The sequence below is a fragment of the Zingiber officinale genome, chromosome 11B (assembly GCF_018446385.1).
Source record: "Zingiber officinale cultivar Zhangliang chromosome 11B, Zo_v1.1, whole genome shotgun sequence".
NCBI lineage: Eukaryota > Viridiplantae > Streptophyta > Magnoliopsida > Zingiberales > Zingiberaceae > Zingiber > Zingiber officinale.
Window position 1 is genome coordinate 11,791,763 of NC_056007.1, and position 21,165 is coordinate 11,812,927.

The 21,165-nt window shown below is 35.5% G+C and overlaps 1 pseudogene; it reads right to left on the reverse strand.

Moving 5' to 3' along the window:
* Positions 1-639: 639 nt before the first annotated feature.
* On the reverse strand, positions 640-13,299 carry LOC122033777 (annotated as a pseudogene).
* Positions 13,300-21,165: the final 7,866 nt, after the last annotated feature.

Genomic DNA, 21,165 nt, shown 5'->3' on the forward strand with positions numbered 1-21,165 from the left:
CAAGTGTGCAAAGGAAAAGATTTCTTCACCCTTTCTTTTCTCTTTCTCCAAAGATAACTTTCTATCGTTGATTCCTTTCCTCATCCCCACTCTAAAGTAAATATAGCATTAGATGGGCTCTTTCTTTATAATTTTTTTTCTGTCATTCTACTATTGAGGCATAATTTAGGCATGGGAGGAGTTTTATTGAGCCAACTTCCGACAAACCCTCTAATGCATGTTGTTCCTCATAGAATCGACCACGTCACGAGAAGAAAATTTGGACGTCATCACTCCATAATAATGAGCTAACAGTTTTTTTCTAACAATAAGTAAATCAAAAATAAAGAGGAGCCCAAGTAGATACACATATTTTGCCTCTTAGAATACACAACAAAGCAAGAACTTTGTTCCCTTTAAACACCCTCAATAGGTTATATAACAACCCCATCCCACAACACATTCATAATTATGTTGAGGTGAATTACTTTCCTTTCCTGTAACAGTAAGGCAAGCCATGGCTTCCATAATTTCCACAAATGGCTTTTAAATTACAGGGTTGAATACTTGTTTTGCTAAGTATAGTATAGTATAGGATTTAGAGTTTAGGAGGCTTCTGCGGGTGCTGCCTGATGAGCTAGCTACCTCTGCATTCGACAAGCCTTAATTCCTTGATGAGCTTAGTTAGAATTGTCCACCCTCGAAGGTCTGGCCGAATTGCCACCCGGTCGGTGCCACGTTGAAGCTGGTGACCGTCCGATCGTCGCTAGTCGTCACATGGAAGGAGAGACTCTACTCGTCGAGCAACGAGTTGCTCTGCCAATTTTGGCCCCAGTTGCACGACATCGCTTGCCACTCGCCCTTTGATAACCATGATTTTGACTATATTATTTTGTATCATAATGCATGTTTTTATTGGTTTATTCATAGTTTAATCTCACATTAGCATCATATCTCAATATTGCATTTGATTTTGGACCTAATTGCAAATTAGCTAATTTTCATGGTATTTGGTACTAATATTTGATTCTTATTTTGTAGGCATCAAAAGGGTCATGGACCCGATCAGATCAGGCTGCATTTAGGCTCAAATCAAGGGCTAATCAAGTCGATCAAGGCTCGGAGCATTATAGGCCGTTCATCCAAGATTGAGCAGATCTGAGCCATCCGTTGAAGATCCGGCTCATCCAACCTAATGAGGGACAGATCTGAGCCATAGATGATGATCCAGAGGTTTTGATCCAGATCTGAAGACATCACAGCCGTTGATCAAGCCAGAAACGACCTGGATCGTCCGATCAGATCTGAGGAGTTTAAAAGGCTTTGCGTGAGAAGCTACAGTTGGACTCGGCGTTTTCGCGATTTTCTACTGTAGCAGCTTCTTCTTCACAACGACGCCGAGCTTCCCATTCCCGATTCCAGATCCAGTTTTTCTTCTTCTTCAACGGCGACGATCTCCAAACTTTTGGCGTTCACTTTTCGGTGATCAGAGAGCGGCAGAGGGAGGTTTCTCAGCCACGCATTGATTCTGTTCCACCGCCGCATTCCTGTGAGGGGAGGTTTCCGATCAGCGAATTTCGCGTCCATCAGAACTTGAGGGGAGGTTTCCAAGAGTTTCTGTCCATTTTCCGATCTTCAACCCGCATCAAAACTTGGACGATGTGGCCATTCGATCCGGTTTGCACAATCACAGATTCATCCTCTGTTTTCTTCGACTAGTGAGTTTATCAGTTCGTGGGAGCTTGAAGGGAGGTTTCTAAGAGCCGTGAGCATCTTCTGGTAATAGTTGGTAGTTTGGTGATTGTTGTTGAATGATTGAAGGGAGGTTTCTTCAAGCATTTTTGTTGACAGCAGGTTGTAGAGGTTTAAGCTTGGATTCAGATGAGGAATGTTTAGGTTTTGTTTTTCTTTATCTTATCTTTGAATTGTGTTCAAACTTTGCTCAGATCTTCGGATCTGAAACCTTCATTTGCACTTTCAATTTCTATTTGAGAGTTTGTGTGTTTGATTTCAATTTCTTGCTTTTAAAACCCCAAATCTTAGATCTAATTCTGATTAGTTTAGTGATTCTGATACTAACAGGTTGTAGAGTTTTGTGATTTAGTTAGCAATTTAATCTTTGTGACTATGATCTTGTTTAGGTGTTGGATGCCTAATTTGATGATTAGATTGCTATTTCTATTCTATGTTATTGTGAATGAATTCTTGAAATGGCTGTTGAAGTGATTGAAATTAAGGATTGTATGTAGTTTGGTCAATTAATGATTTTATGATTCTTGATTGATGAGAATGCCTAATAACTTTGTTAATGTGAGAAATCAATTTTGAATCAAATCTAGAGTTCACACACACATTTTGCTAGTAACCCTTGGAAAAAAATACGACTTGGGACTCGTTGCTACAACGCTTGTATTAATTTTAATGAGTTTCAATTTTAATTAATTTGATGTGCCATGTGACATGCGAAATGGCCAACACCAAATTTTGGCGCCGTTGTCGGGGAATCAACTAACTAGTAGTGTGTGTTTATTTTAGATTGATGCATTGATTGGTTTACTTTGTTAGCATGTTGATTGATTTGATTGCTTATTCTTTTTGTATTTTCATGTTGGTTAATTCTTGAATTTTTAAGTGCTTTTACTGTTCATATTTTCATGAGATTGAGACTTTATGCTCTTGAATCTTCTAACATTTTGTTTTAGTGTTGTAGTGAAGAACAGGAGATTTCTTTAGCATGGATCCATATTTTCAGAATTTTGGAGGTGGAATGGAGAGTTATCAGTGTTTTCAACCTGAGTATCAGTTTTACCCAAGCATGGATCAACAAAATAGGTATGAGTCATTTTCTAATGGTTTTAATGCTAATTGGGTGGATAATTCATGTTTCAGGTATAAAAGTGCACAAGGACAATTTGTAGAGTCATATCCAAGCTACCAGAGTTCATATGGATTTCAAGAGGTTTCGACAAATTTTATGCCAAATTTTTTTCAACAAAATGATCCTCAGATGGATGAGTCAACATGGAAACTCAAGGAGATCATGCAACAAATGAATGAGCATCAAGAGCAGCAATTTTCAAGGATTCAGAACATACAGAGTCAGATAGATCAAATTGCATCAACCATCAATCAGCTGCAAGCACAGAACTCCAGTGGAGAGATGGAAAGTAGCGATTCTGTCAGGCCTGACCCTACTTCCATTGATTCACATGATTTTTCTAGTAATTTTTGTGATGATTATGTGATTATGCAAATTTCTGATCCTACTGATATTGTTGTTGAAGATGTTGTTAGTGATTCAGGTTCTGAACATGTTTTTGAAGATGATTTAAGTGTAGGGGAATGCTTACTGGAAGCATTACCTCAAGAATCACCTGGATCTGATGAAGTTGAAGATGTAAGTGTAGGGACTTGTGCTATGGAGCCAAGTACCCAAGAATCACTACATGAGGATGTACATTCACCTGAACCATCACTTGAACCAGAACTTGAGCATTCACATGATGAAGAAGAGGTAACAATCACCACTCTAGGTACCTTTCAACATGAAAAGGTGAGTATTTCTTGTGATTTTTCAGAAAATTCAATAGAGGTACCATTTGTTGATTTCATTAGTTGTGATTCATTCCTTGCTAAATTTTCTACCCACACTAATATTCTCCTATTTTCTTACCTTACATGCGTGTGGGAGGGATTCTCCTTTATTGATGTGGTAGGAGAACATAAGCTTCCGGAGTGGGTGCTTACACTGAACCGCCTCAGACCTCCAAAAAGAATTTGCAATGGAAAAATGGTCAATAAAAAGAAATTGAATGCAACCAAAAGTACTCCATTCCCGGTGTGGATTTTGTTGCTAAATCTTCTTCGACCTCCGGAATTAAAGGGGAGTTGGTTCTAATTTCACTTTCTTTTGCATTTTAATTCATGCTTTGTTAATAAATTCTTTTTATACATTCCTTTAGTTTCATTTTCCTATAATTGCATACTTCCACACTTTATTTTCATACTTTGCATTTTACTTTCATACTTTACATTTAGTTGGTATACATAGCATGTCAGTTGAATAAAACCTCCATGGAATTTTCTAGTAATATTTTTAAGATGGTAAAAACTTCTTAAATTTGATCATCAATTTTAGGTCATGTGACATGATTGGATACCTTTCTTGCATGTTATTGGTTAATTTGGTAGTGGATTCCAATTTGATTAATTGGGCTTGTTTGCATGAAAATACCTAGAGAGGACCACTTTAAGCCTATACTCTATTATTTTCTTTGTATGACATGCACTCATAACAATTGAAACTCTAGAACTTGCTTAGTTTCTTTTCAAAGTCACAATGACATTTGTATGCATGGAAATGAAGGATATTTATCATTCTTGCTTTCTCATAATTCCCCATTTCCTTCTCCATAATTTTCTTTCATCATTTTCATTTCATCTAGCATTCAAACCCTTGATTATCTTTGCTTGATATGTTTCTATTGAGAGTATTGGTTGAATTCTTGATGAGTTAGATTTACAAGATGAATAGAAGTTTACAGTGTGGGGGAGAATTAGCTTATGCTCAGAAATTTCGAAGATAAGGGATGGTTGAGAGATATGGGAGTCCAAGCATGGTTTTGATTATTGAAACTTGATACAATGTGCAGTATTTGAAGCTGAATTTGAAGTTCTGTTTTAAGTTTCTAATTGTAGCTCGGCTTAAAGAGGGAATTGGATGGGTGAAGAGTTTTGGTCAAGTTGTTTATGCTGCTGGAAAAATCCAGAGAATTAACATTTGATATAGCTTGAAGGGAGCAAGAGTTTGAATTTTGGTGTCAACTTCATATGATATTTCTGAACAGCAATAGTTTGAATTCAAGTTTACATCAATTCAATCTTAATGGTATTTGTAAATGAGCCTAATTTTCTAGAATTTAAACTAGAAATTGCTAAGATTCCAAAATTTGAAATCTGGAGTCTACAGATTGTTTGTGCTGGAAATCAGAATTCAGTTTTTAGATTGCTGTCAAGTGTGTACCAAAATGCTATGAGTAGCTTACAAAACAATGAGGAAAAACAGTGAAGCTATGGTCTGAACCAAATGAAGACAAGCTGGATCTGATTCAATGTTAAATGAATCCATTCAATGTAGAGGGATTAAAGCTCAAAACTTGATCTGAAGTACCAAGGAGATTTTGCTGGAGCAAGAAGTACAGAACAGTGATACAAAGAAGAGTATCAAGACATTGGGCTCAAGATGAATCTGGTACATCACTGAAGCTGTAGTCATAATCATTCTTCCATGATTTCAGTTCAAAATCCTGTTGAAATCAAAATGCTGGATAGTTTTGAAGCTGGAAACTGAGTATACAGATTCTGAGTTTTCAGAAACTGAATCTAATTCATATTGCAATTCTCAAATGAAGACCAGTGAAGTTGAGTCTAAATTCCTGGATTTTGATGTGCAGTATGTGCCAATTTTCCCTTGCAGAATTCTCTAGACAATGGGAAGCTCAAGGAAAGATTATATGCAGAAATCAGGTGTTGTCTGAAAAGTAAAGCAAGGAATGGTGATTTCTTTATCTGAATAATTTGTTGAAACGTTTGGAGTTCGATTTGGTACTGAATTCTGCTATTGTTCTTAAATTTTGATACAAGAAGCAAATGGAAAATTATTGAGTCAGTAAGGAACAGCACAGAAATTCTGCAGAATGAATCTGCAGCTGTTATGAGTGCTGAAATGGCTGAGACTAGATGCAGAAATGCAGTTGTGATGTATCGGCTGTGTGCCAAGCTCCTTATGCAATTTCGCTATCAATGAAAAAAACTAACTGAACAGATCATGTTATCACTTTACAAAATCTGAGAAGTTGTCAGAGATGGGCTATTGGTGATCAAGGATGAATGGAGTTAAGAGCATTAAATGAATCCATTCAATTTGATCATAATTCGAGCATGCAACTATGATGGATATTAAGTTGGAAGATTGTTTAGCTCCACTCCAGTGCTGGAATCAGATATCTTATAAGGGAAATTTTTGTTAAGCTGAATTCACCATGATACAAGCTGAAATTTCCTGAATTTGCAGATTTTGGCAATAGTGATCTTTATCTTTGTGTGTAGCTGCTGCTGGATTGCTACAAATTCTGTTTGCAGATTCCTAAGGGAAAACCAAAAAAAAAAAAAAAATTGATACATCAGATGTGTAACAAATTCATCTGCAGTTCTTTGGTGTTTGTGAACTGCATGTGATTTCCAAGGAATATAAGTACTGGATTTGATTTTTGTTGAATTTTGTTACAACGGATTGAGCAACAATGATTCTCTGCAGAAACTGCAACTCACTGCATTAAAGATCAGTTATGAAATTGAAGTAGCAACTTGATCTATTGTGTGCCAAATTCAATGGCAGATTCTGGATGATCACAGCTCCTGCAAAATTCTTCATAATGTCTGAGATTAAAAGGCCGTAGCTGAATGAAGGTGAATGAAAACTTCAAGTCTGCAGAAGAAAAAGTGACAATTGGAACCTAACAGGAAACTTAATTTTAGAATTTGTGAAGAAGAAGAAATTAAGGAAAAACATAGAAACTAATTTCTGTAACAGATTCTGTTTCTGAAACTATGCATAAGTGATTTTTCCAGGAACTTGTTACATGTCAAAAGTTGTGCAGTTTTTAACTAGTGATTAGCTGAACTTATTTGAATTGGAATTTCTCAAGTTTAAGCACGAGTCAACAATTATAGAGACTAACCTATATTCTGAAATGGTTGTCTCAAAAGCAGAACCTGTTGAGATTTCTAATCTGTGCTTGATCAGTAGCAAATTGTGTTTGTTCTGAGTCGTTGATCCAAGCATATGATCACTGGGTAATGTTGGAATGTTGTGAGAATTTCAGTGAGGAATCACATTGAAGTCGAAAAAATTCAGAATGGAATTTATTAAAGAAGCAGAACCTGCAGAACATGGAAGGAATTGTCAATACTGCTTGTGCCAAATCATCAAGTTTTTCCTGATCAGTAGCAAACTAAATTAAAGCTGAACTCTTAATGGTTTAATTTGGAACTCATTTGAAATTTGAATTTCTAGAATACTGAAGTTGAAACCCTGTTTAGTGCCAATTCTTCATGTTGATTTTGCAGTAATCATGATTCCATCTCCTAAAGGTTGCAGCACTTAATGAAAGTCTTGACCGAACTAAATTCTTCTTGAAATAAATTGAGATTTCCTTGAATTATAAAGTTTGAATTGAAGATCAGAAGTCATGTGTAGGAGTTGTGTATCATTTGATGGTTTGGAAATGATGTTGTGATGGAATTAAAGTTGATTGTTTTCTGAACTTCACAAATGAAGGCATTTTCTAGCTAACTAAGAAGTAGATATCAATCAGAAAAGAAAAAAAAATATACTGAAAGACCAAGTGTTGAAGCTGGAACTGGTGTAAACACAGAAATGCAGAAACAAGAAAGCTGGAACTGTTTTGTATCAATGTATAACAGAAATTTCAGAGCTTTGAGTCACTGAAACAATAGAAGAAATTAGAAATGTAACTGAAACAGGAAGCTCTTTTAGCTATTGATATCTGATCAAAAATGGATTATAATTCAGAATTCAATTGGAGACTATCAAATTGCTGGAAATGGAGCTGTGCAGTATTCAGTCTCAGTTATGAAATTAATTGTTAAAGAGGTGGACCAATTGTTGAATTATTAGAGCTGATGATATGGAAGACTATGAGCCGTTGAAACGTGGATTTGTTATTGAAAATCTGACCACGAAGCAGATTCTGAAACTTCCTGAATTCTGAAGACTACTGTTTAGCAGAAATTTCAGAAATTATTGGAGTAATTGAAATGCTGGATTTATGGTTGCTGCAGTGCTGTTATCAGAGGATGGAAGCTGGGCAGCAGTAAATGGAATTCAGTGCTGTTATCAATGGAGTTTTTTTTTAACTATTCTGATAGATTCGGTTGTTTGGAGGTAAAATCAGAAACAGAGGAAGAGAAAATCTGCAGAATGAATGAAGTAAAGACAGTGACAAGGAAGGTGTTATGTTGTATTGTACGAGAATGCAGAGTGTGGGGATTATTAACCTCCATTTTAGCATATATGCGACTGAGATGTTTATGTATGCTCAGTGGACTTCATTCAGCTTAAGAAAATCAGTTTTGATGAAGTGGCAGAAATGTGTAGGATTCTGTTGGAATTTTGGAACTGTACTAAACATTTTATTTGATGTTATGAAGCTGAAATAAGATGAAGTTATTAAAATTCAGCATAAGTGTACTGAGATAGAGATTTAATTTGATGCATAGTTTAGGCATATGGCGTGACAAACTTGTTATCCAAAGGAAATGTTGAAGATCATTGATTTATGAAAATGCAGTATTTGAATTGTCTTTGTTGCTGTGAAGAACACTGAAACTATTGAAGCTGATTTCTGAAATGTAGAAATCATGTGTTGTTTTGCTTGATATAATTCAGAATTTCTGAAACTCTTTTGAAACAAATGTTCTTGATTCATATGTGGCAATTTGGAAAGACTACAAACTAGTGTAAGGCTCATCTCAATATTAAGCAGGATGTCTGAACTTGTATAACGGCATATAAGTGAGCCTGAATTCTGAATTTGAATATAACTTGAATTCTGAATTCTAGGAAACTGGTACTCTGATATTGTTTTGCGAAGATACATTATGTGGCAGGAAATGTTCTTAATTTTGTACACTATTTGATTATTTTTGTTTGCCCTTTTAGTGCAATTTTTACTGGACAGCTTTAAAGCCAATGTGAAACTGCTGAAAACAAGGACTTTAAGTTGCTCATTCTGCAGATTGGTTAGATTGCTGAATCTGTAATTATTGATGGTATAGTTTGATATGAGTTACAATAAGCTAGAGTTGTGCAAAGCTGGAAATCTTTGGGGTAATGCACTGGTACACAATCTGGACTGAAACTGAACTGCAAATCAATTAGAACAAATATCATTTCTGAAATTGAAGTATCACTGGAGTTTTGATGTGTTACTACCCTGGCAGTAATTTTTGAACTGAGTTTTCAGAAATGAGAGACTAAATTCCAGATTGTTGCTATTGATGTTGCACCCAACTTGTTTGATATCAGAAGGAGAAAAGGTACAGAATCTGAAGGATGGATTGAATAAGTGTGGATAAAAAGTATATTTCTGAAATGTTTCAGCAGGTACTAATTCTGAAACTAAATCCTGGAATGCAATTCAGTAATGTAATCAATTCTGCTGTTTCTCAAGTTGGTATCAAAATCTGTGACTTTTAAGTTAGATTACTGAATTGATTCTATTCTGCAGTACAATTCAGTACAATTATTTGTATGATAAACCAAAGCTACAGGAATTCAAGTGCAGCAGATGAAGAGGTTTAAATCAGCAAAACAGAAAAACAGAGGGAAAGGATAAAATCAACAGAATGAAGACAAGAAGACAATGGTTAGATATGTATCAAGTTTTTGTCCGAGACGGCCAACATTTTAAGTGTGGGGGAGGGGCATCTTTTTCATGATTTGAGATTGTTTTTAGCTTCAAAATTATGGAATTGAAGTGGAAAAATTCAGTGAAAACAGTGAAGAAAAGACAAATGGCAAATCAAAAGATGTATCAAAGGTGGAGATAGAGTATCAAGATTCCTTGTTGGTCATCAAATTGAAGGAGAGGTTAGCTTGATACTTTGAATTAGTGACAACAAATGGTATACAACTCTTTTCACATCAAATGGTCAACTCATCAAGTATATTCCTCCAATACTCTCATCTTCTCAATTTTCTCCATTAAATACTTTTCTTTTGGCATTTCATTCATTTTTATTGTTCTTCTTGCTTTCATTTCAATTCTTGTTGGTAAATCCTTTTGATTCATGTATGCTATGTTTTATAGTGGTGGAGAATTAGAAAATAAGTAAGCTTATGGTAGTGAAATGTTGTGAGTTGCATTGAGTGAGCTCCACTAATATGTATTTTTGAGTGTGAGAGCTAGAATAGGTGAATATCTTGTGAGATTGCAACTTGTTTAATTTTTCAATTGGATTGAAACCATCATACCTACTGATTATTGTTTGGATTGTATTCATGAATGTTTGTGATCTTTAAGATGACCTTAGTTAATTATCTTTTACTATCTTCTAGGTATTGCTAGGGAATTTGTTTGGAGATGATTTTTAGTTTTCTTGACTTGAACGGGACGTCCAAGGCTAAGTGTGGGGGATTTGATAACCATGATTTTGGCTATATTATTTTGTATCATAATGCATGTTTTTATTGGTTTATTCATAGTTTAATTTCACATTAGCATCATATCTCAATATTGCATTTGATTTTGGACCTAATTGCAAATTAGCTAATTTTCATGGTATTTGGTGCTAATATTTGATTCTTATTTTGTAGGCATCAAAAGGGTCATGGACCCGATCAGATCAGGCTGCATTTAGGCTCAAATCAAGGGCTAATCAAGTCGATCAAGCCTCGGAGCATTATAGGCCGTTCATCCAAGATTGAGCAGATCTGAGCCATCCGTTGAAGATCCGGCTCATCCAACCTAATGAGGGACAGATCTGAGCCATAGATGATGATCCAGAGGTTTTGATCCAGATCTGAAGACATCACAGCAGTTGATCAAGCCAGAAACGACCTGGACCGTCCGATCAGATCTGAGGAGTTTAAAAGGCTTCGCGTGAGAAGCTACAGTTGGACTCGGCGTTTTCGCGATTTTCTACTGTAGCAGCTTCTTCTTCACAGCGACGCCGAGCTTCCCATTCCCGATTCCAGATCCAGTTTTTCTTCTTCTTCAACGACGACGATCTCCAAGCTTTTGGCGTTCACTTTCCGGTGATCAGAGAGCGGCAGAGGGAGGTTTCTCAGCCGCGCATTGATTCTGTTCCACCGCCGCATTCCTGTGAGGGGTGGTTTCCGATCAGCGAATTTCGCGTCCATCAGAACTTGAGGGGAGGTTTCTAAGAGTTTCTGTCCATTTTCCGATCTTCAACCCATAGCAAAACTTGGACGATGTGGCCATTCGATCTGGTTTGCACAATCACAGATTGATCCTCTGTTTTCTTCGGCTAGTGAGTTTATCAGTTCGTGGGAGCTTGAAGGGAGGTTTCTAAGAGCCGTGAGCATCTTCTGGTAATAGTTGGTAGTTTGGTGATTGTTGTTGAATGATTGAAGGGAGGTTTCTTCAAGCATTTCTGTTGACAGCAATTTGTAGAGGTTTAAGCTTGGATTCAGATGAGGAATGTTTAGGTTTTGTTTTTCTTTATCTTATCTTTGAATTGTGTTCAAACTTTGCTCAGATCTTCGAATCTGAAACCTTCATTTGCACTTTCAATTTCTATTTGAGAGTTTGTGTGTTTGATTTCAATTTCTTGCTTTTAAAACCCCAAATCTTAGATCTAATTCTGATTAGTTTAGTGATTCTGATACTAACAGGTTGTAGAGTTTTGTGATTTAGTTAGCAATTTAATCTTTGTGACTATGATCTTGTTTAGGTGTTGGATGCCTAATTTGATGATTAGATTGCTATTTCTATTCTATGTTATTGTGAATGAATTCTTGAAATGGTTGTTGAAGTGATTGAAATTAAGGATTGTATGTAGTTTGGTCAATTAATGATTTTATGATTCTTGATTGATGAGAATGCCTAATAACTTTGTTAATGTGAGAAATCAATTTTGAATCAAATCTAGAGTTCACACACACATTTTGCTAGTAACCCTTGGAAAAAAATACGACTTGGGACTCGTTGCTACAACGCCTGTATTAATTTTAATGAGTTTCAATTTTAATTAATTTGATGTGCCACGTGACATGCGAAATGACCAACACCACCCTTGGACCCCTTGATTGACACGGAGTGCACGTCGCCGGCTCCGACCTCGCTCGTGATCAAGACCAAGTTGAAGAAGGAACGACCGTTGATGGTGAACCGTATTCCCCCCTTCTTCACGCAAGGCACCCTGTAGTGTACAGAAACAAAAAACAGAGTTTTACGGTCTGTTTGGGAGGAGGTGAGGGAAGGGGAAGGAAGGGGAAATAAGGGGAAGGGAAATTTTGAACCTCGTTTGGGAAGGAGTGCGGAAAGGGAAGGAAAGGTAAGCTTTAACCTTCGTTACCCATGGAAAGAGAGATTTTCTTACACCCCGAATTAGGTTGTAAGGAAGGGGAAGGGAAAACAAAAGATTTTTTATTCCAATTTTATCCCTGTTCTTAATAGTTTAAGAAATATTCCAATTTCTAATTTTGCTATGTCGCTTCAATTTCCTCGCCTTCTTCACAGCTCGCTTGCTGCCAGATTATTAGAGGAGGGGATCTGATATGTCTTCTAAATGAATTGAAGGGAGAAACCATTTTTGTCGTCAAAATTTAAGAGGATATCTACTATTTTTTAGTTTTTCCATCAAAATTTAATAAGTTTTTAAAGAATAGGAATTCTTGTTATCATCGTTATCTTTCAAATTTTTTTATTTAAGGTTTCTAAAATAATTATTTTCATTATTTCTCATTTAATTACTTGATTATCTGTAATTCATTGTTTTGTTATGAATAATATAAAAGATTATTTTTTATTAAAAAAATAGTTAATTTAGATGATAATATAAAAAATTAAATTTATTATTAAAAATATCTAATTTATATTTATAAAATAAATATTAATATTATGAAAATTTTCTAATTTAAAAAGTAAGGGTATTTTTGTAACTTTATTTTTTTAACCTTTATTCTCCTTCCTTTCCTTCCAAACAAAGTAACACATGTTACGTTAATGAACATTCCCTCCCTCCCAAACAAGGAGAAATTAAATACTTTACTTCCCCTTCCGTTAATGAACCTTCCCTCACTCCATCCAAACAGAGGGTTAATGACTGCTTGATTCCGGGGAGGGAAGTTAAACGACAAATGGAGCACCTGCGGAAGGAGATAGGGACGATGCCGGCGCAGTACTGCCCGATATGGAGGAACGCCGGCTGGGCGAGGTCGAAGTGCGGGCGCGGGGGGTTGCACCAGCTACCATTGTTGCTGGGGTGGTCGTAGGTTGGAGGGCAGAAGTTGGTGGCGGTGATGATGATGGAGCCAGGGAGGCACGACTGGGGGTCATCGGCGCACTGCAACTCGTAGCAGGAGCCATAGCTGAGCTCGTCGTTGAACAACACTGTGCTGAGCACCACCGTGTTGGTGCTATAGCCCATACTACAGAGGTTCCCATTAACTTAAATCTTTTCGGCGCCGCACCCCTAAGCCCCTCTTTTCGGCACCGTCACCCCTAAGCCCCTTGGAAGACCTTCCTTTTCTTCTGCTGCATCTTCTTCCATAGGGATTATTTCTGGACGACGCTGAAGACAAGAATGACTCTTCAACCAGGTTCCTTATTGTTAGATCGTGACGCACGTGAGGGGGGGGGGGGTGAATCATGTGATTTTGAAAACCAATTCTTTTCGGTTTTGAAAACACGAGTACACGCAGCGGAAAGTAAATATGAAAGTAACATCAGAAAAACACGAACGATTTTTACTTGATTCGGAGCCTTTGGCAACTCCTACACCAAGGCTCAGGTCCCGCGACCTATCGATTGGCAGTCCACTAAAAACCTCTTTCGGTACCCCCGACAGAGAGAATCGAGTACAAGAAAAGTTAGGTCAAGTGCAACACACTGCACTTGCCCTTTTATAGTAATTAAGTATAAATAAAAAGTTACCAACACTCTTATGGATCGAAATGAGAGCTCCTCTGTGTTGGCGTTTGTCTGCTGGGCGTGATCGAAACTCCTCGGATTAGTCATTAAGCTCAGCAGCTTCGTAGTAGAGTCGTAGTAACAACCGAGAGCAGTTGGAGGCTTGAATGAACGCATAGTAGCTCATATGTAGTTGTTATTTAAGTGCCTACTCGAGACTGCCTTATAAAGGGCTTGAAGGGCGCCTCCCATAAGCATGGGAGGCACCTCTAACAAGGCAACTTCTATCCCGAGCTCAACGACACCTATCAGCGACTGGTTCTAAAACTTATCCTTCGGAGGGCGCCTCCCATAGCCATGGAGGGCGCCCTCTATGAACAGTACCGAGGCGCCTTCCATAGCCATGGAGGGCGCCCTCGTGCACTGTTCACCGAAGGCAGCTTTACTTCCCTGCTTGTTTTCTTGCTCTGTAATAAATGTGTTAGTTCAAATACTCTGCAAGACAAGTGTTAGCACAAATAATGAATAGAGTAATTAGTTCATGTCCTCCCAGGACCAGGTACTAGTAAAGGTCTAAGTTTAGGGATCCTAAATGGACCTAAATTGGATCGACGCCTACTATCCCTAAACTGGGACACGTCCTCACAGTCACTCTCCTCCAGTGACTTATCTTTACTTACCATTCTGCCAGACATCCGGTCAGCTCGTCGACCTGTCTGGACTTCTTACTAGCTATTTGGTCAACCCATTGGCCTAGTTGGACTTCGTGCCAGCTATTCGATCGACCCGCCGACCTAGCTGGGCTTCATGCCAGCTATCCGGTCGACCCGTAGACCTAGCTAGGCTTCGTGCCAGATATCCTGTCAGCTCGTCGACCTATCTGGACTTTGTACCAGCTATCCAGTCGGTCCGTCGACCTAGCTGGACTTCTCCTGCATACTCAGTCAAAGTGTTAGATTACAACAAACCTATCTTAACCTACTTTGTCATTCATCAAAACTTGAGTTAGACCGTTAGTGCTAACTGCACCAACAATCTCTCCTTTTTTGATGCAATGACAACCTGAGTTAAGTTATTGAAAATATGTAAAAAATAAGTAATGACATGGTTTTTAAGTTAGTCTTATTTTTGTGTATGCTTGGTATTTTGTTGTTAACTTAAACCACCAGACCCTCCCCTTTTGAAATTCATCAAAAACAATAACAATAGACAAATTAACGTAAATTTGGCTAAGTAACCAAAAAAAAAATTGATAACAGAAAATTTTCAGGATTTACTTAGGGGAGATTAACTTAGAAAAATAAGTTAATAAGTTTTTCAAAAAGATTCTCAATGAAAAGATTTTCTAGGAAAAAGATTTTCAAAAAAGTCTTAAAATTTTATGATCAGAATTTCCAAAGATAAAGTTGAAAAAATATTTTCAAAAGTCTACAAACTTTTCATAATTTTCAAAAATCTACTATCTTTTCATAAGATTTTCGAAAGGTATAAAATTTGAGAATGTTAGAAAAATTAAAGAAAAAGAAATAACATTTTTCAAAGTAGTAAAATTTGGGAAACAATTTGAAAATTAAAATTTGAAAATATTTTGATATAACTTTCAAAATAGTTTGGAAAACATTTTCAAAAATTGAATTTTGAGAAAGATATAAGGGATGTTTTCAAAAAAAAATGTCTTTTAAAAAATTTAAAGTTTTCAAAAATAAAATTATAAAATTGTTAAGTAAGAAAACCTTTTGAAAACTATGCCAAGATGTTTTCAAAAATATTTTTTTAAAAAAACTTAAACACTTGTCAAACTGATTTTAAAACTCTCTTTAAAACTGTTAAGGTTAAGAAAGTAAAAGAAAACTTTAACGATAGCAATTTAGTTTAAAATTGAAAGCAGTTTTCAAAGGTAGATTTGTAAAATATTTAAAACAGTAATCCTCCCCCTGAACCTAACATTATTTTTTAAAAATAAAATAACTAGAAAGTATTTTTAACTATCTAACCATTAGTTACTTACTAACTATCAGAGATAGCAGTTTTCATTTAGTTAGTCATGTTAAGTTAATTCATTCAATTAGTGTTTGACTAAACTGAACAACTTAACCGGATTAATATTAACTTGATATTTAACGCCCAGACTTATGTTGATGCATTGATATAAGCATCTTAAGTCCAAACAATTTTCCTATGCATCTCACCCCTTTTTAGGTTCAGTAGTACACAAACAAGGTAGTCCTAATGTGTTGGTGAGATGCTCAAGTCTTAGATCTATAGAAACATGTATTCTAAGTATTTGATCTAGACTAAGGCTAAAACTAATTTTGAAAAACCTAAGAATAGAAAATTTTGAGAAAACATAAATAAAGAATTTTACCCTAGAATAAAATTTTGAAATTAAGAGTCTTAGTCTATCAAGCACATTCCTAATTGACGACGTATGTTACTAAACTCACTTTCAGGGAGGGGTTTAGTGAATATGTCAGCTAAGTTTGACTTGGACTCAATGTATTTGAGTTCAATATCACCTTTAGTGACATGATCCCTAATAAAGTAATGTCAAATTTTAATGTGTTTGGTTCTGGAATGATGCACAGGATTTTTTGTTAGATTAATTGAATTGATATTATCAATTAGGACTTTCGTATTTACAAAGTTTAATTAAAGTGTGCATCATCCATGATAATTGAGCGACACATTCTCCTATAGCTATATATTCTGACTCAGTAGTAGATAAGGCAACACAGTGTTGCTTTCTACTAAACTAGTTAACATGTGATGGACCAAGTAGCTGACATCCACCGCTTGTACTTTTACGATCCAGTTTACAACCAGCGTAATCCAAGTTAGAATTGCCTATGAGTTCAAAATTGGTTGTTCTAGGATACCAAATTCCTACTGTTGATGTTCCTTTGAGATATCTAAAAATTCTTTTGACTTGAGTCAAATGTGATTCTTTAGCACAAGTTTGATATCTAACACACATACTAACAGCAAATAAAATATCAGGTCGACTTGTAGTTAAGTATAGTAGGCTACCTATGACACTCCTATAATATTTTAAGTTAACTGATTTTCTATTAGGGTCATCATCTAAGGTTGTGTTAGTTTCCATAGGTGTCTTTATTTCTTTAGTATTTTCCATTACGAATTTTTTAAGTAATTCCTTAATATATTTTTGTTGATAAATGTAATTACCTTCATTTGTTTATTTAATTTGTAACCCTAAAAAGTAAGTTAATTTAGCTACTAAACTCATTTCAAATTCTTGTTCCATTAGAGTTATAAACTCTTGTAAAATTCTGAGTTGGTTGACCCAAAAATTATGTCATCTATATAAACTTGGGCTATAAAAATATCTTCTTTGATTGATTTGACAAATAGGGTTGGGTCAATTTGTCCTTGGTTGAATCCTTTGGAAATTAGGTAAGAGGTCAACCTTTCATACCATGCCCTAGATGCTTGCTTAAGTCCGTATAAGACTTTCTTTAGTTTAAATACATGGTCAGGATGGTTTAAATCCTCAAACCCAGGTGGCTGACCTACATATACTTCTTCTTTTATTAGTCCATTTAGAAAGGTGGATTTGACATCCATTTGATAGAGTTTAAATCCTTTATGGGCTGCATAGCTAAGTATCATTCTAATGGACTCAAGTCTGGATACTAGGGCATATGTTTCATCGTAGTCAAGTCCCTCTACTTGACTAAACCCTTTAGCAACTAGTCTAGTCTTGTTTCTAATAATTTCCCCAGTTTCACTTAATTTATTTGTGAATACCCATTTTGTTTCTATTATCTTTTTATTTTTGTGAGGTGGTACTAAGTCTCAGACTTTGTTTGTCTCAAATTAGGATAGCTCTTCTTGCATGGCTATGATCCAGTCTAGGTCAAGTAAGGATTCATGTATAGTTTTGGGTTCAATTTTTGAGATTAGGGATATTTGACTTAGGTTTCTGAAGGATGACCTAGTTTGAACTCTTAGGTCTGGATCACCAATTATTTGGTCAATTGGGTGATTTGGATTGACTCATATGGTTCTAGGAGATTCATTCACTTGAAGCTGATCTTCTTCTTCGTGTATTAGGTTTTCATTTGCTCCCCCTTGGCTAGTGTTATCTTGAACAAAATCAATTGGTTGGATTTTGGGTTTGTTCTAAGTTTTGGTTGGATTCTTCAAATTTCACATTTGAGGTTTCTTCAATTCTCAGTGTGACTTTATTATATATTCTATAACCTCTACTGTTTAAAGAGTATCCTACAAATATTCCATTTTCTATTTTTGAGGTAAATTTTCCTAAGTGTTCTCTTATATTTAGTACGTAGGCTGGACATCCAAATACTTTAAAGTATTTAATGTTAGGTTGTTTATTATAATATATTTCAAATAAGATTTTATTATGAGTTTTATTTATTGTGGTTCAGTTTTATACATAACAAGCTGTACTAATAGCTTCTGCCCAAAAGTATTTTGGTAAGTTATATTCATTTAGCATTGTCCTAGAGGCTTCAAGTAGAGTTCTATTTTTTCTTTCTACTATTCCATTTTGTTGAGGTGTTTTAAGACATGAAAATTCGTGATGATAACTATTTTCAAGACAAAATTGGTTAAAGTTGTGATTTTTAAATTCACCTCCATTGTCACTTCTAATTCTTTTAAGTTTTACGTCTTTTTCATTTTCAACTTATTTGCAAAAATTAGTAAAAATTTCAAATGTTTCATCTTTATTTTTTAAGAATTTTACCCAGGTGAATCTAGAGTAGTCATCTATTATTACTAGACAATATAGGCTTCTATTTATTGATTTGACCCCATGGGAATCAAATAAGTCTAAGTGTAATAGTTATAGGATTGAATTTGTTTGAAGTTGATTAGTTGGTTTGTGAGTGAATTTTATTTGTTTTCCTTGTTGGCAGACATTACAGATTGTTGAGTCTAAGTTTGGTAATTTTAGTAAGTCTCTAACTAATCCATTTAACTTATTTATATTTCTAAAGTTGGTGTGTGACATTCTTCTATGCTATAACCAGGTTTCTTCTTTTTGTGTTAAGTAACACTTAAGTGAAGAAGTGGTTAGATTAATTGCATATATATTGTCTTTTCTAACCCCTTTCAAACTTATAGTAGGGTTATCTAAGTGCTTAATCAAACATTCAGAAGATAGGAACCTAACCTTATATCCAGAATCACACAATTGACAAATACTAAGAAGATTGTATTTGAGATTTTCAACAAGTAATACTTTCTTAATAATAAAATCAGTTTTGAGTTCAATATTACTTATTTCGATTACCTTGAGTTTGCCATTGTTTCCAAAGGCAACTGTTCCTAGGCTTTTGTAGGTTAATTCAGTGAATTTGGTGTGATCCCCAGTCATGTATTTGGAGCAACCACTATCCAATATCCACTTGGTTTCCTCCTTGGATTTTGACTTCCAATCGGATAGGGACAATAATAAGTCAACCTCGGGGTTTTGTGTTTATTTTAGGAGGTAAAGTCATAACTATGGAAGAGTGATAAGCATAGGTATTTTTCTGGACTCCACCACAGAAGCTTAGTATATGGCAAGCCTCTGAGGTAGCCATTAAAAGCTGTATGACTCAATAACCTCAAGATAGACTTAGATATGATTTCTGGGTTGTCCAAAGATTATTACAATTTATTGTAATAATATTGGTGCAGTAGCAAACTCGAAGAAACCATAAGTCTATAAGGCAAGTAAACACAATAGAGCGCAAGTACCACCCAATACGAGAAATTGTATAAACGAGGAGAAGTTGTTGCCGCCTAGATTGCATCAGGTGATGACCTATTGATCCTTCCACTGATGTCCTTAAGGCAAGAGCTTTTGATGGGCATGTTGAAGGGTCAGGAATCAGATGTATGGCAGCAGATATGGCAGCTTAGTCTTTTAGTATAAGTGGGAGATTGTTAGAGTGTATACTAAAAGCCTAGCTTTTGGTATAAACATTTATCTAGAAATAAGAATCACATTGGTCAAATGTCTACATTTATGATAAATGTAGTTATTCAATTAATTTATATTGTAGATAACATGGTGTGTGGTGTCACACACAGAGGATCATGTTATCAGTACCTTATAAATTATAAACAGTAACTCACGACCATAATGGAAAGGAACAAACCATTGGAAGGTCGTAGTGTAATTAGGTATTAGTTTATCTTAACTATATAATTACACTAGTACACTTAGAGTGTATTGAGTAGGACCATTTGAGGTTGTTCCTTTTATACTGACTTTATGAAGGAACAAAGACCTCAGTTATTATGGAAGTGTGTGCTCTTAATCCTAATATAATAACAAGCATATATATTTGATATTTATTTCTTTAATTTATCAATGGGTGAGATTTAGTTCGATGAATCAATAAACCCGATAAGTTGGGAAATGATATCACTTATAGTGTGTGTTGTTGATTATAGAAGGAAACTGTGTCCTAGTAATCTAGGTTGAGAATGTCCCCAAGAGGAACTCATAAGGATTGTCATGTTAAACCCTGCAGGTGGACTTAGTCTGACATGATGATGAAGTTGAGTGGTACTACTCTTGGAGCTAGATATTAATTAAGTGAGTTGTCAGTGACTTACTTAATTAGTGGACATTTGATATCTTAAACACAGGGAGACTAACATACTCATAATAAGAAGGAGCCCAAAATGTAATTTGGGATTGGTGCGGTAGTTCAATAATAGTTCTCTAGTGGAATGAATTATTATTGATAAAATTAAGTTGTGTGTTCGGGGCGAACACGAGATGCTTAATTTTATCGGGAGACCAAAACCAATTCCTCCTCTCGGTCCCTATCGTAGCCTCTTATTTATAGAGTACTATACCCACCTATACCCACCTTCATACCCATGTTATAGGGGCCGGCCAAGCTAGCTTGTGGATCAAGCTAGGGCCGGCCAAACCATTGGTTCATGGGTGGCCGGCCCTAGCTTGAACCCAAGCTTAGGTGGCCGGCCCTATTTAATTTAAAAGGAATTTTAATTTTAAAATTTTCTTATGTGAAAGATATAATTTATTGAAGAGATTAAAAATTAAATGATCTCTTTTATAAGTCTCTACAAAAGATTAAAGAAAGAGATTAAATCTCTTTCCTTATTTGTAGATTGGAAAGGATATTTTATTTCTCTTCTTTATAAATTATTCACATGTTGAAAAATTAAAATTATAGAAATTTCTTTTTATAAACCAATCATAAAAGGGATAAAAATTATTAGAGAAATTTTTTATAAAATTTCTGGAGACAAATTAGGAAGTTTTAATTAATTAAAATTCTCTTTGTTTTGTTTTTTAAAGTGGCCGGCCATTGTTTTTAAAAGAAGAAAAATTGTTTTAATTAAAATAATTTTTCTTTACATGGCAAAAGAATTAAGGAAATTTTTTAATTAAATTTCCTTATTTGCCGAGACCAAGGATTATAAAAGAGGGGGTAGAGGTGCCTTCAAGGGAACAACTCTATTCTTTTTCTTCCTCTCTTTACTTCCTAGGTGT